We start from the raw sequence: 14575 nt of genomic DNA, 5'->3' as shown, positions 1-14575 counted from the left end.
TGTCAACAACTTCTCCAGTCTCATGTCTGCCTGCCTGCCACCATGATCTCTGCCATAATAATAATTAATAAAACCTGTGAAACTGTAGGCAAGCTCCAAATTCATGTTTTCTTTCATAAGAGTTGCCTTGGTCATGGTGCTTTTTCATAGCAAAAAAAAAAAAAAAAAAAAAAAAAAAAAAAAACTCCACAACTAATACACTACTACACCTACCCTAAAAGAAATTCCAAAGATACTCTTCTAAGTTGAAATAAAAGGACATTAAATGAGAACAAGGAAACATGGAAGTGTAAAAGTTACTGCTAAATTAAGTATACTATTAAAGTCAGGGTGCTATAAGACTGTCATGCTGGTATGTAAATCATTTTAGGAGCAGCATAAAAGTTGAAAGATCAAAAATTAAGATAGTTGTGGGCACAGGATTAACACAGGCACATGCCACGTAACACGAAACAGTAACAGTAAGAGCAAAAGAATGGGTGGAGAAGGGAACGTGTACAGGTATTTTATGTGGTAGAAGTTAACTCAGCTTAAAATAATAGGTAAGATCTTAACAATTATTTTACAGGTAAACAGATTTAATTCCCTAATCAAAGAACATAGAGGGGTTTTTTAAAAAAGGGAAAACAATAAGATTCAACTAAATGTGACCTATAAGAGGCATGTTTTAGCTGTAAGAGGATATATATACTGAAAGTAGTGGGATTAAAAACCATGTACCAAGAATGAGATATGGCTCAGCAGGCAAAGCTTAGTGGGTTGGATTTAATCCCTAGAGGGAGATAATAAGACACCCCTAAGTTATCCTCTGACCTTTACAGCCACACCATTGAGAGAGAGAGAGAGAGAGAGAGAGAGAGAGAGAGAGAGAGAAGCATAAATAAATAAATAAATAAATAAGAAAAATGTAAAGGAAAGGGATACACCATGTGAATAATAAACACTAAATGTAGCTATCCTTAAATCAAATCAAATGTGTAGAATACATTCATCATATCATAATTAAGTAGACAATAATACAATGAAAAATGATCAATATGTATAACCCTGTTCAGTGAACCAAAATGTGTACAACAAACATTGACAAGGACAATGATACAGCCACGGGTACTGAGGTCTGAATAGCTGTGCTCCCCAAGTTCCAGTGTTAGAGCTAACTCTCCACTGGGACAGCATGACTGGATAAGCATGTTGGGAAGAAATTGAATATGGCCATTATACCCTTAGGAATGGGATTAGTGCCCTTCAAATGCGGCCAATGTCCCCTCTCCTTATTCAAGAAGAGGAGTTAGCAATGCAACAGAAAATGACCCTTTCTAGAGACTGGGCCTTACACCACACTGATCTTATATTTCTCAACCCCCAAAGCAGGACAGACACACTTTTCCCATTCATAAATTTCCCAGTCTAAGGTATTCTGGTAAACACTTGTGGATAGACATGGACAACAGGTGACTTCAATGATAAACACTGGTTGGCGATCCAGACAAAACAAATGAAGAATGAGTTTGCTTTAACAACACTATAAATCAACCTGACTGACCAGACATGCATAGAAGATTTCATCCCAGGGCAGCAGAGCAACCTGCCCAGCAGCACACAGAGCATTCCCCAGGGCAGGGCAGACTACCGCACAGAGCAAGGTTAGACACCTTAAAGGATGACAGCCATACCCTGACCACCATGGCACAAGCCTAGAGACCAGCAACAGAAGAAACAAAGGAAAAATCACAAATACATGGAAATTGAATGCATCACTAAATAAACAGTGGGCCGCAGAATACATCAAAAGGGAAGCAGAACAGTTGCCTTGATATAAAATTAGCAACACGCAATAAAAATGTATAAGATAGGGCACATTCAGTTCCAAAGAGAGCCTTAGCATGACATAAAAAAATCATGATTCAGGAAGAAGTAATATCTCAAGAAAATAGCTATATCTCAAAGAACTTCATACATACACATACATACACACTTATGCACATGCATACACACACTTACACACATACATACACACACATACACACATATGCATGCATACACACATATACCTGTACACCTGCACACATATACATATGCACATACACTCACACACACATACACACACACACTCACATATACATACCTACACACCTACATACACACACACACACACACACAGAGTAGAGGCAGGGATGCTCCACTAAGCCCAAAGCAGTGAGAGAAAATAAGTAATAACAACTACACTAGAAATAAAACCCAACGTCCTAGCAGAAATCAGCAGATTCCCCAAAACATACTCTGCCAACATGGAACCAAAAGGAAATGTGAAATTGGAACAAGTTAATAACTGAATGTCAATAACTGAATCAGAAATCAGAATTCTGGGAATGATGGACAGGACAAGATCAGACGGCTTCAGTCAAACACTACTAAACTTTTAATGAACGACTATTGCCAATATTTCTTAATCTCTTGGAGGAAGACAACACTTTCAATTGCATTTTATAAAGCCCACATTACCTTGATATTAAAGTCAGACAGGAAGAAGCCAAAGATGAAAGAAGACGGCAGGACTCTCTCCCCACTGAATAAACTCTTGAAAAGCATTTTGAAGAGCAGGTTAAAAGAGTCTTACATTGCAGTGCCCAAAAATGCAATGATGGTACAATGCATATGAATCCATGAATGGGGTACATCACCTTAGCAAGAGGGAGGATGGAGGCCTTGGATCATCTCAATAAATGAAGCTACATCCTCTCATCAGCACTTTCAAAAACTTAAATATGGAAGGAATGTTTCTTAACCCAATGGAGACTGTTTACAAGCATCTTACTCAAGGTCAGTGTCTTTGAAACTGAGGAAAGGGACACAAACTACTATTCCAACACCTTTTGCAAGCAGTGATGAACATACTAGAAAGGACAGGTGAGACAAAGCCATAAAAGACACCTTAAACCAGAAAGGAATCTGCAAAAGTGTCCTTACATTTTTTTCTTACATGGTCCTACCTAGGGGCTGGAGAGACAGCTGAGTGAGTAACAGCACTCACCACGAAAGCATGAAGACCTGAATTGGACCTCAGGCATGGTCCTATGTACACCTGCAGCCCCAGCATGTTCCAAGGGAGATGGCTTGGGATGCTCCACAGGTGTGATGATTTAAGTTCAATCCCAACAACCCACAGTAGAAGCAGAGAATAAAAGCAGTCCTCTAGCCTCCACAGCTGTGTGATCTCTCTCTCTCTCTCTCTCTCTCTCTCTCTCTCTCTCTCTCTCTCTCTCTCTCTCTCTCTCTCTGATTTGGGAAATGACTAAGTCAGCAAAATGTTTGGTATAAAAGAATAAATGCCTGAGTTTAGATTCCCAGGACCCAAGCAAAATGATGGAGATAGAGTCCTGCCTCCTCAGTGCTGGGAGGAGAGAGACAAGTACATCCCTGTGGCTTGCTGATCCAACTGTCTGAGTCAGGGAGCTCTAAGCTCTTTGAGAGACCTTGGGCCTCCAAATAAGGTGGAGAGACACTCAATGTTGAACCCTACTTTCATGCACACATGCACCCAAACCTGTATGCACTGCATGTACATAAAACAGATACACACCCACACACAAAGTTTTCCATAGTCAAGGCGGATATCATATATGTGCACACAATAGATCCTCAGTAAAGGTTGTTGTCATGAATTCTGTTCATTAGAAAGCTAGATGGAGTCCTGGCAGGGCTTTTCAAAGGACTAAGAAGTGTTTCTCTCTTTTTCTTTTTTGAGATTGGATACAAGATCAAAGAGTCTCCATTAGAATCCCCTTGATGGGAAATTTAATTATAAACAATGAGAAGGATAATGCATCCAGATTGTTTACAGGCAATTAATAGCCAACGATGCCAAATATAGTCTACACCAGGTCTGCTGTGCAGCAACAACCCCAAAAGCCCTGCTTGCCTCACAGTGAATGTTAACAGCTGGGCCAAACTCTCAGTCCTCACCACTGAATGATAAATCAGACCTGTCAATGAATAAAACATTGCCTCTCAGCAATCAAGCCATGGATTTGTGAGGAGCCTTTCCATTTATCCGGTTAGCTATTGATTACCCATGAAAGGCCATCTCAGCAGAGAGCTAATAAATGGGAGAGGTGAGCTCCACTGCGCAGGGCAGAGTGAGGTCATACCATTGCCTCTAGGACCTCGATACTATTTAAGGTTGCTCCATTGTCACATTACGGAACTTATAACACAGTAGTGGCCACGTGCAATTAGAGTTCAGATGGCCACTAACAGGTGATCTGAGCAAGAAACAGACTGGAAGGAAGCAAAGCCAGCTGCCTGCCAAAGGTCCCTTAAGTAACTACCATGCCAGGAAGGAACCTTCCCTTTAGCTCTCAGACGATCGAAACAATGAACCCCCAAGAAATTGGAATTTCACCAAGGAGTCTCGGCCTAAGAGAAGGAAAGGGCAAAAGCCTGGTGCCAATCAGAGGAGGGTTTGTCTCCAGGGAAGAGATTCCACACAATTCTACCAACTTGTCAGAGCACCTGACAGGAGACACTGGAATAGAGGATTATGGGCAAGACTACATCGTCACCAGGTCTACCTAGTCATGCATGTACCTTGGCTTAAATTTAAGCATTAAACCTCATACCAGGACCCCAAAGGTAGATTTGGATGGGGATGTTGTTTCTAGATCTCTTCATTTCTCTCCCCCAAAGTAGTCACATTGGATAAGTCTCTTTTCTCTGCTTATTGTTATCATTTGTTTAGTTGGCCTATTGAGAATGGGTGTCAAAACCTAACATGGTAGGACTGCCAAGACCAAGCCTCTGACTGTGAAAGCTTCAATAACACCCAGAGCTCGAAGACATACTGAAACAAACCCGGACCTGGCTTGCAGACAGCAGGGAGGCAAGACCAGCTCTTAAGATTTACATCTGACATCTTTCCCAAAGTCCTAACAGTGCTGACAGGACTTTGTCAAGTTCTCTCTTCTCTTTGCTCCTAGAACATGGAAGTGCTCCCTGATGGCCTGCTTGGGTGATCAAGACATATTGTGCTAGTGAACAGGTAGCAATTGGCTGAGAACCAAAGCGCTGTCTACAACATGTGCTAGTGGTACACTAGCTGCTGCAGGTGGCTTCAAGCCTGAGACCACTGAACGCTGGAGTGGGGGAAGTGCTGGAAACAGCCTCCATGTGTAGGGCATAGCCAATGCCAGCAGAGTGCGGAGCCCCAAACTCACCAGTGACCTCTACTGGTGCTCTTACTATGGATGCTGTCTGCCTGGGTCCTGGGCAGGGTGTGCTTGAGATTTGTCCCAGTGTTTCTAGGTACCTTGCTAAAAACTCTGGAACACACACACATTCACACACACATGCACACACTCAACACACTCTCACACACACATGCACACACCCTCACATACCCACACTTTCATACAGTAACACACATGCAAGCACACACTCACACATACTCACACACATGCACACTAATAAACACACATACATAAAGGAACAGTGGGTTTTATTAAGAGAAAAACAACAGTGCACAACTTGACTACACTGGCAAAGGGTATCACACAACTCGAGTGAGAGAGCATGCAAGGACCCTATTACAGTCAGGATATCCGTTTATGGGGTCCAGGAGGAGAATCTAATTACTACGGTAGAGGGAAACCTTTAGTTTTTCCATGATGCATTTGATCTTAATCATAAGGATACACATTCTGTGTAGGCATGGAATGGTAAGTAGTGGTTTTCTTTTTTCTTTGAAAATACACTCAGCCAATAGAGCTTGCCTTATAGCACTGGTACCCCAAACCAGCTAGGCTAAATGAGCCCTTGTCCCTTGGTTTCAGGACATAAGTCTGAATAGAAATGGATATTATTAAAGGGTCTAAGGGAAGGAACTCATTTCCATGGTCTGAAGTTGGGTATATATGAGATGCAGGAGGGATCCCAGGTTGCTGATAGGTTTCTGGAAGTTTTAGGAAAAGGATGCACTTACTGATCAAAGTAGCGTGTCACGTTGCTAGGTTATTTCTATACTTGCCTGCCTAAAATGGCCTACTTGACAAAATGGAGAGTGAGAGGGGTCCTGAGCAAACAGAAAGTACTTCAAAATGTGTGCTCTTATTGGTTTCTATTGTTACTCTTGACAACTGCACAGGACTGGGCCTTCTGATGCATCTAAAAAGCCTCTAGCATAGGGCTAAAGGCTACAGGTTAATGGATTTCCACTTATTGCCACAATCTATACTGTTGGGAGGTTCCAGGCTTAATAGGAAAGCAATTGCATGCCTGGGTGGTAATCTGAAGGCATTCAAAGGCAATGAGTAACTATAGAAGCCTAGGCTCTAAGAAGCACTGAAGGATTTCTGAGCATACAGTGCAGTGTCACTTGGAAAGCCCAGGTAAAAGACATTCTACGATGAGCCCAAGGCAAGGTCCAGAGTGAGTTGGAAGGCACTGAACAAACATAATTGGGACCTGCTGTGGAGATGGCCGTGGCATACTAATAATGTCTGCCTAGGGAGATGCTGTGGGTTTCTGCAGAATCCTTTTAACCCCCATCTCATTTGAGTGCTTAGCAGCTAATGGCTCACAGTTCCCCTGTCCTCCAGAGAACCTCCCTAGGTTAATAGAAGCTGGGGGCCTTAGGCCATCTCCTGGGGAAGCTCACAGCTAGCTGAAGACTGACAGAAGCTTGGTCTTCAGCCCGATGGCTCTCTAGGGCACTTCACACCCCAGAGCCCCCTGAGGGCCAGGTGACCAATAGACTGTAGGAGAGACCCCCACCTTTGCTTAACTTTCTCCTCTAAGTGTGTGCTCTTTCCTCTCTGCCATCTCTGGGTCTGTTGTAACGAGTACACGTGAATTCCTGCCTCAGGCTCTGTCACTGGTAATATCAGCCTAATTCATGAAGAAGAAGAAGAGCTGAAGAGATTCGCTAATGGAGAAGTGTGTGGCAGCTTTGTTGGCTCCTTTGTTAATACAACCACTTCTCTAGTCTTTCAATAAACCCAAGTGGAACATCTGTTGCAAGCATACTGCCCAGGCAGGTATGATGCATAACAAAGACATGGCCAGGCCTCAAAGGACACCACAGAATACAAATGACAGGGATGCTCATGGAAAAACGCAGGTCTCACCTCTTAGGGAGTCAGAGAATGTTTGCAGGTAAAGCGCAAGCAACTCAGCTTTTGAAGCTCCAGGGGCTAAACTCAATTCCAGGAGAAAAACCAGAGTCCACTTGAGCAAACATCTTATGGCCACGCCTCCCCCGATCCTCCAGCAGCAGCCAGTCAGGCCACACAAATAGGGTCAAGGTATATATAGATAACCTAAGGCATCCTGCAGGACAAAGGTAACCTAGCCACCCTGCTTGTCAGGTGGTTTTGCCCCCACCCATTTTGTTCCTGCAGATTATGCCAGAAATGCAGTCTTTAAAGTATTAACTTGCTGACTCATATGGAAATTCCCCAAGCCTGCTGTAACTACAGTAAATGCCCACGACCCCTAGACTCGGGCGGGGCTCTCACTTCTGACCCACTGTGCTTTGATAGTGACAAACTTGCATCGAAATTGTCTCCTCAGTGATTTTGGGGGTCCCTGCGACTTGGGCATAACATGTACTGATATCAAATAGGAGTTTATATGGCCCACAAACACAGATTAAGTCACCTCCAAAAAGATCCAATGTCCTGATGTAGTCACAATGTAATGATGTTTTCATAGTAGCAGACCAAAGTAAGTCATAAAACATAGCGCTTTTCAAATGAATTTGTTGGGTACACAGAATAGGGGGGTACAGCAGAACAGGGAAACCTCGACTTTAAACCTTAGATGCTATCTTGACATCATTACTAAGACAGCCAATCACTGACTAGGTACATGACTTAAAGCAGAGCACATACCCCTTTTGAACTGAAATGTCTAGATGGCAGCGTTAGAGTGGGAACCCTCAACCTGACAGCCATGATGAGCCAGGCTCAGCCACTTGCCCTCTATTAGCCATTTTAAATGGCTAAATTAGAATCAGGAAGATGGAGTACTTCTAAACCAGACAACCTAGACCTAGGTTGTATCCCTGGTTCCTCCATGAGACAAGGGAAGAACAGCTCCTGAAAGTTATCTTTTGCTCTCTACTCATGCTGTGATAAAAACAAGATAGTGCTCACCTCAGAGGAATAAAAGCCACTACCCATTCTGAAGGCAAGTACAAGCAGCCATGCCCTGGGCACCCAGATCCAGTTCTCCCACATCCTGTGTTCCAAAGGGGCATCAGTTTCATGAGCTTTTTATGGTAACAGAGCAAAGAAAGCCATAAGTTAAGACAGTTTTCAGATATGTTGATGAGCACATTAAGAAGACAAGGTATAGCAAGATGGGGGAGAGCTCTGATGAGGGCCTTGGATGCTGCCTAACAGCACTCTTAGCACTGTGATTGGTGGAAACTAATGCTTCGTTAAGTTAATACATTCCAAAAAGTGTCTGCCTCTTTGTCAGGGTGTTAGGTGTGACACAGAGGTGGGCGAGAATGAATATTTAGTGGGATAATTGTGGCCCAATAAACTAATAAAAGTGCAGCCATATTGAATACGTCTCTTTTTTTTTATGCTCTTCATTGTTAAATCAGCTCTCTAAAAATTTTCACTAAATAGATTTGGTTGTGTGTATGGGTGTGTGCATGTGCACGCACTGATAAGAGAAACAAAAAGATCCAATTATTCCTTCAATCTATTTTGCAGGCCCTAGCATGAGGGTGAGGTTTAACCAGGGATAAATGTACATATATGTATATGATATGTATATGTATATATGTGTGTGTGTGTGTGAATTAACAGTTCTCAATCTGCAGGTTGAGACCAATGACCCTTTCAGAAAGGTTGTCTAAGACCACTGGAAGTATAAGGTATTTATATTACAATTAATAAGAGGAGCAAAACTACAGTTATGAAGCAGCAACGGAAATAATTTTATGGTTGTGGGTTGCCACAACATGAGGAACTAGATCAAAGGGTTGCAGCATTGGGAGGGTTGAGGACCACTGCACTGAGCAGTTTTGGTTGGAGTATGGTTTTGCTGATCAATAATCTAGTTATTGTCTGGGCTCCCTGCTCTCCTGCATGGTGCTTTGACATGTTGTAAATCTTGTCCTCCTTGGACTGACTCCAGGACCTCAGCCTTCCTTCTCCCATCATGAGACTCCTAGGAAATTTTCAGTTTGGGGGGACTCACGTTGTTTTAATGATCTGACAGTCATAGGGAGGTGCACACATGTCTCTCTAGTGTTTCTTCATTCTCACAAGGATGGTTGCAGTTTAACCTATAGTGGAGGGAAGGAGCTAAGCTTCCTTGTTAAGATTTTCCTGATTCAGGATGCAGGGTGTGAGGGTGAAGCAGGGATGTAAGCTCAGTGCTGCCCCCTTGCTGTTGCCCTTAGAAGACTACCCTCTGGGACTTAGATGAACATGTGTCATCTCGAGAAACTGCTGCCAAAGGGAGAGGGTTCTAGTGAGCAGGCTGTGTGGTGCTGACCAAGCTTTCTGCTCTGGTTTCCAAGACAGAATGGCATTAAAGATGTACGTGCCACTTTGGAGTCCCTGAAATGCCACAAGCACTTTCCCGTGGTAGTAAACAGTCCTGTCTCTCAGAAGGGGGTCAGTGGAGGCGTCACGGCGAGCATCATTTTCCTGCACTCAAAACATTTGCCAAAGAGCCAGTTCCTCAGAATCACCTGGTGAGGTACTTTATGTGGTGGGCGATATTGATTTGTGTTTGGAGATCACCAAGCCCATTGCAGGCCCTAGCACATTCTGACAAAACATGGACATCCAGTTTGAGAGTCCCGGGATGCTAATTTGTAAGCCTGCCAGAATTGTCACTGTGGTGAGAAATGGTGTTAAAATTGCTTTCAACATCTTAATTAGCAAAAGCCTCCCGGAAAAAAAAAATACAGTCTCTAGCTCCGCCACCTCCACCTGCTTTCCTTTTTCCTTGTCTAATGTTTGCATTTGTTTCTTAAGAAGATGTAATCACAGAAAGGATGTAGCATTCAGGGATACCTAATGTGATACCTATGCACACATGCAATGGGGTCTTTCTATTGTTTGCATTGCTATGCTAAGGATTCACCCTCTGCACCCTGTGTCCATTGATGATCTCTGAGAGTCGTGTGACAGAATAGGCCTTTTGGAAGAGAACACTGGGACCCTTTAAGTGCCTGCCTATGTACGTTTCATGGATGTGTGCATGCATTCCTGATTGTAGAGGTAGATGTTAAAGGGCTAAGAACCTCAACACCTGGTGAGCAGAGGAGCTAGGGCAGGGAGATTGACCTGAAGATAACATCTTCTGCAGGAAGTTAGGATCCTGGAAACTCCTGAGAAGATCAACATGGCAGCCTCCATTGGCATTTACAACCTTGAGACTGCAGGGTAACAGATCTGCAGATGAAACCTTCCACACAGAAGTTCCCTTTTCTGCACTATAAGGACCTCAAGCTTGCAGCACCCTGGGCACCGTCTCTACTCCCCCAGAGGGACCACTGCCCTTCATTGTCCTGATTAAAGGACAGCATGATTCTGTAGGGTCCCAGCTCCTCTTTGATTTCTGTATCACTTGATCTCTCCTGATCTAACACAGTGTTTGGGGGAGGGAAGAAGAGCCACAGGCAATTGTGATACTGAGGGAGCCTGGAGACCAGCATGTACTATGGCATGCTAACAGGCTCCACCATGGATAGCCATTTGCCTGTGTTTCTTGTGGGCCTGATGTTTGTGTGTGTGCAAGTGGAGGTCGGAGGAAATTCTCAGCCTCGTTCCTCAGTAACCAGCTACCCTTGCTTTTTTGTTTTCTTAAGATATCTGAATTTTACCTTATGCATATATGTATATACCTGAGCTAGAAGAAGGTGCCAGATACCCTGGGCTTAGACCCATAAGCAGCGAACCACTAGATGTGAGTTTCAGGATCTGAACCCAGGTTCCCTAGAGAGCACCATCAAAACACCTCTCTTAACCACCAAACCATCTCCCCAGCTTCTGGTTTTATGTTTTGTTTTGTGTGTATTTGAGATGGGAGCTCTCGTTGGCCTGAAACTCACAGAAGAGTCTAGACTGGCCCAAAAGCCACAGGGATCTGCCTGTCTCCATCACTCTGCCTTGCTTTTTACTCATGGTTCAGGTCCTCAAGTTTGCAAGGTAAGAAGTTTACCCCCCCCCCCAGCCTCTGTAAATGCATTGTGTCTTCTGAAACTTTGGAATGAGCATCAGGAGAGGCAGCTAGGTGGTTAAAGTCACTTACTGCACTTGAAGAAGCCCAGGGTTTAATTTTAGGCATCCATATGGTGACTCATAAGTACCTGTAACTCCAGTCCTAGGAGGTTCAATGCCTTCTCAGAATTCTGTAGGCTCTCGCGTAAATGTGTCACACATATGCACACTTGGGCACACACAAATACCCACAAGGTACAATTTGATCACTGATTGAGAAACTGCTTTATAGCTGGATCTCATGGAGACATTTCCTCAAGGGGGAGGCTCCTTTCTCTGTGATAACTCCAGCATGTGTCAAGTTGACACACAAAACCAGCCAGTATAGTCACGATCCACAAAATATGAAAGTAGATAAATGAAACAAAATAAAGGATCACGAATCAAATACACACACATGTTGTCACCTACTATATGGTGGTTTGAGTGAGAACTGTACCTCACAGTCCTGTGTATTTAAACACTTGACCCCTGGTTGGTAGTGCTGTTGGTGGAAGTGGTATAGCCTTTCTGGAATCAGTATATCACCAGGCTTTGAGAGTTCAGAGCCTCTTGAGGACCCTGGTACCACTTCCTGAATGCTGGGATTATAGGTGGGTTGCCATGCCAACCTGGCATTTACATAGGTACCGGGATCCAAACTAAGATCCTCATGCTTGCGCGGCAAGGGATTGATACACTGAGCCACCTCCCAATCTCCATTTTCTTGTATCAACGTATTACTTACATATTTTCTCTTTCAGAATTTACCACAAATGCTATAATTTCCAGTCTTGACTCAATCCCGTCAAACAGTCATGCTGTATGCAGAGGATATACGCGAGGCACAATGCGTGCATTGTACCCACAGTCATAAGAAAACACGCTGGTTTTGATGAATCAGTAGTAAGCTTTCCTTGTGTGCATGGTTTCAGCCTTAGTGGCTTTATTCTTAAGTCGCGGCTGTATATATATATATATATATATATATACATATAAATAGTCTGGAGCTGGCTGTCCAGAAGCCGCCGTGAGCCCTGTCTATCTTCTTTCAGCATTCCTATGCTGGTTTTTCTTCTTTCCTCAAGGCTTCGGGGGGGGGGGGGGTGCGCTTATATCTGAATTCCAGGGAGAAGAAAGAGAACAGTAAGAACCAGGGAGGCCGCTCCTGCCTCCCAGAAGTTTGTCTTACCCTAACCCTTGCACCATTACTGGCTAGCCTTAGTGCAATCTCAGGAAGGAAATGTGCTTTAACCGGGCACGTTCCTATGCTGGATAATCAGGGTAACTGTTACTGAGTTTATCGGCCAGTATTCAATCACAGGAGGAGAAGCACTGTTCGACACATGGAGCGGAGATTTTTATTAAGAAGCCATTCGTGACTGTAGAAGATAACTAAGTATGCGTAGGGCATTGACTCTGTGCCTGGGATTGCTTCTGTGCTTCAGATCAGCCAGGCCACCAGACAGAAGGGAAGGCTCGAAGTGCCACGGGGGTGGGAAAGGACAAAGGGAACCTATAAATATAGTCGCAACCCGTGAGGGCAATCTGCCATCCCATGAGAATAAGATGGACGGCACACCTATCCCTCACTGTCGCCAACCTTAAGGACATCTGGTGCACTGCCAGAGAATGATTCATGCACCCTCCCAGGGGTCAGAAGCTGAAGCAGGCAATCTGTTACTGCTGTAGGAGCCGTGAACCAGCAGGGGGAGCTAGTGAGGCAGGAGGCTCATTTGCATTCGATAGCAAGTGTTCTGATGGGAACTTCAGAGCGCAGCCCGTGTCTGCTATTTCACCTACACCTTCCAAGTCTTACATAATTTTTTTCCTAGCTAACTCTGACTCAAACCCTCCCAGAAAGGTATTTGGACAAAGGTAATTGTAGGGAAATTGATCTAGTTTAAGTGTCAAGGTTGAGGGCTGCGGGTGTCCAAGGGGCCCTAGGCTGGCAAGGAATCCTACGTTTATAAAAGACAGAAAAAAACCCAGAGACGGACAGCAGCAGCTAGACCTGGAGGGTGACGTGCTTTCCAAATGCGCAGAGAGCTTCTCAGACTAAATGATGTTGTGTATAAAAGAAGAAAGTACAGCGGAGGATTCAGAGATACCCCTGGTGGTGCTGGAGCAGGTGAGTGTGTGAAGTTGGGGTGGGGTGGGAGTGGGGGTGGGGTATGTGTGTGTTGAGAAAAGACAGCTGAAGCCAAAGATCCATGTCAACATCTTTCCCGTTATATCGCCTCATAAGACAGTAAAACTCTAACTCCTGACACTCTGTCAAATGTGGGGTGCATAATCCAGGACTTTGTCCAGCCATCAAAACAGATTTCAAATGAAGGTGGCAGTGCTCGCTAATTCTATGCTAACTTGGCATAAGCTGGAATTACTGGAGAGGAAGGAACCTCCATTGAGAAAACATCTTCATAACATTGACCTGTTGGCAAGACTGTAAGGCATTTACTTAATTAGTGATCGATAGGGGAGAGCCTAAACCATTGTGTGTGGTGCCATCCCTGGGCTGGTGGTCCTGGGTTCTATAAGAAATCAGACTGAGCAAGCCTTGTGAGCAACCAGCAGGTCTCACCCCTCCATGGCCTCTGCATCAGCTTCTGCCTCCCGATTCCAACCCTGCTTGAGTTCCTGTCCTGACTTCCTTTTGTGAGGGTCAGTGCTGGGGAAATAGAAGCCAAATCAACCTTTTCCTCCCAAGTTGCTATTCATACAGCAGTAGTGACCCTAACTAGGACAGTGCATTAAACAAAACAGATCTGTGGGAGAAGTTCAGAACAGATGTGATATCTGAGCCTGATAGCAGCCTTTTCAACATCCGGGCTCTGCAGAGCAGCTGATGCCAGTCCCACAGGAGTGGCAGCTGGTGCTGGTACCCAAAGTTCAGAATGCTACTTCTGCCATCGCCTGCCTCCTGGTCACACCTTAATTAGCCTGAATGGTACATCACTGTACATGACAGAAAGCCTTTCTCGTCCAGACAACTCTCCTCCTGCCCCACAGCCACAGTCCCAGGCACCCATTCTTAAGCTCAAGTGTAGGCAGAAATTCTTAGGAAGTGGAGTCTGGAGTTGGGTAGTGGGTGGTTGGGTAGAGTGCGTATTCAATGCATCCTGAAGTTAGAACCTACACAAGGGGTTAGGGGGAGGCAAAGACAGTGGTCAGTCTACAGACAGCAATAAGGAGAGCCACTGCCACTCCAGTGGGGTTGCCTGGCTAAGTCTCTGTTTGATGCCTTTGGGATGTGTGATGGTTTGTATATCCTTGGACCAGGGAGTGGCACCATCTGAAGGTGTGGCCTTGTTGGAATAGGTGTGACCTGGTTGGAATGGGTGTGTCAC

This window comes from Mus caroli, chromosome 1 (genome assembly GCF_900094665.2).
Source record: "Mus caroli chromosome 1, CAROLI_EIJ_v1.1, whole genome shotgun sequence".
Classification (NCBI taxonomy): domain Eukaryota; kingdom Metazoa; phylum Chordata; class Mammalia; order Rodentia; family Muridae; genus Mus; species Mus caroli.
The sequence above is the reverse complement of the archived record's forward strand: the minus strand, read 5'-3'. Positions refer to the sequence as shown.